This window comes from Trachymyrmex septentrionalis, unplaced genomic scaffold (genome assembly GCF_001594115.1).
Source record: "Trachymyrmex septentrionalis isolate Tsep2-gDNA-1 unplaced genomic scaffold, Tsep1.0 scaffold56, whole genome shotgun sequence".
NCBI lineage: Eukaryota > Metazoa > Arthropoda > Insecta > Hymenoptera > Formicidae > Trachymyrmex > Trachymyrmex septentrionalis.
In genome coordinates, this window is record NW_017305735.1 from 1,333,726 (window position 1) to 1,336,167 (window position 2,442).

Here is a 2,442-nt window from a genome sequence, read left to right on the forward strand (position 1 = left end):
TTATAAATATTTTAATATTAATAATTAAATAATATCTAATAAAATATAATTATTTAACTTCAATAAACTAACTAATCAATTAAATAATCATAGGATTTTGACATTTTCCAAACGATTAATCCGTAGAGAAGCTATAGCATAGAGAGATTGCAGCGGGCTACAAAAACATTTTGTTTTTCATGTTATTTATTTATCTTTATTTTAGTTATATCTTAAGATTTGAGTTTTCATTTCAGTTAATGCCCGAATTTCTATAATGTCCATTTTTTTGGACAATTTCAAAAATGGCAAAAAATTCGTTTTTCTTAATTTTTAAACCGATTTTTCTTAAAAAAACTGATGTGCTGAAGCATTTATTGTTTTATTTTAGAATTTGTAATCCATCAAAAAAACTTATCAGAATTATCTGCGATATATCATGAAACATGAAAAAAGTTACACAGTGTAATTGAATACAACATAAACTTTGTAATGGATTGCTTAAGTTAAAAATTGATCTGATGGCTTTTATCACCAAAGAATGTTACGTCATAATATTTGTAAACTTATACAAGCCTTGATAGATACTTTCCTATGTAGTTTATAACACACTTTCCTTAGGACACAATATAAATTCATGAATTATGTTAAATGGGGACTGTGCAAGAAAATGTCGTGGCTTAAAAACAAATGAAATACTACTGTCCATTTCCACCAACATAGATTAATTTTAATCTCGGTTCAACTTACTCTTCGTCTTTTTTTAACCTTTAGAACTAGAAAAAGACGAAGAGTAAGCTAAATCAAGATTAAAGTTAATTTACGTTGGTGAAAACGGGCATAAATGTATCATCTATTTTTGTAGTGGAAAAGAATTGTTTAATAGAGGAGTTGACATGGTTAACTTTAATATCGGTGTGGTAGGAATTTCATTTTATAAACCTACTGATATTTGGGTTCAATGTCTCGACATTAATTTGAATCCTTCTAATTAATTAATCGCGCAGTATTTGAAATTTTGGAACTAAAGAATAAACGATTGGTGTTTTTATCTTATACTTATCTCAATAAGTTGAGTAGATACATTAAAGTACAAAAATAAATCATTTCGCTCTCCAAATCAAATGTACAATAGCTTATGAAATTCACTGTACGGAATGCAAATCATTATATGTTGGCCAAACAAAGATGACTAAAGACAGAATTACGGAGCATAGGGTAGGTATGAGACATCAATTTAATTTGGATAATGTTAAAATTTTTAACTAGAGGAAAAAATGTTAAACAAAAGATTGATTTCCGAAATGATCCATAAATAGAGACAGGTACTAAATTTACAAAAAGACACTATATCACTTAACTCCTTACACAAGTTTGTTTAATTAATGTTTTTATCTTTTGACGACATTTACAATAATTTATCCTTATAAAATCTTTGTCCGCGACAAATAATCGTAAATATAATACATAGTATTACGTTTACAATTATATTGTATGTAATGTTTTGTTATAAATCAGGTTAACGCAGTACTAGTATTATGTAGCAATCTTTAATTTTTTAAATAAATCTTTTAAATTTGCTTTAAATTTATGCTTTAAATTCAAAACAAGTGTTCTTAGACTGTGCAATGTGGAACAGGTTTTCATTATAAAGGGAATATGATCGAAAAGAGAAAATTATTATGTTGTGGACTTTTATGGAAGAATTTATAGTGACGTTTATATTTCAACGATTCGATGTTACACATGTAACGAAAAGAATTAGCGTATAATCACGCACAACCGACGTTTCCGTAATGTGAAGATTACTTTGTAATAATCCTTTTGGGATAATCCTTTTCGTGATTAGCTCATGAGTCCGGATAATGTTCGCTCAGTAGTGGTCGCTGAATAAAAAGCATATCGAATTTTATGGTTCTCGACATTTATTCCTACTTATCACAATATGCGACATTAGACGATTCGCCTCTGCGGTTTTGCACTTTTTCGCTCGGAATTTATTGCGCCACAGAATAAACTATAAAGTGTCCAGCCGCAGAGTTTGTTGCCCCGAGAACAACGGTGGAAACTATAATTTTAACAGTATACATTGCCTTCACATTCCATTATGTTTTCGATGACGTGATAAATAAACTGTTGCAATTATTAATTAAAACGCGAAATTATGAAAGCGATTTGCGCTTTGAAGTAATTTCTAGGCATCAAAACGATTATAGGTTTATTCAGAGGTAACATGATATACATACACGCATAATAATACCTTGATATTTGAGTACGACTACACTGGCGTGGTAGGAATATATATATATAGGAATAGGAATTCTCTTAATTAGATAATCGGTCCAAATTCATATCATATTGATTTAAACAATATTTTATTCGTTATATTATTAAATCAAATAATACAATAAATTAATCCTTAAGAAAAATTTTATTATATATAATATTCTGTGTGAGAGATAT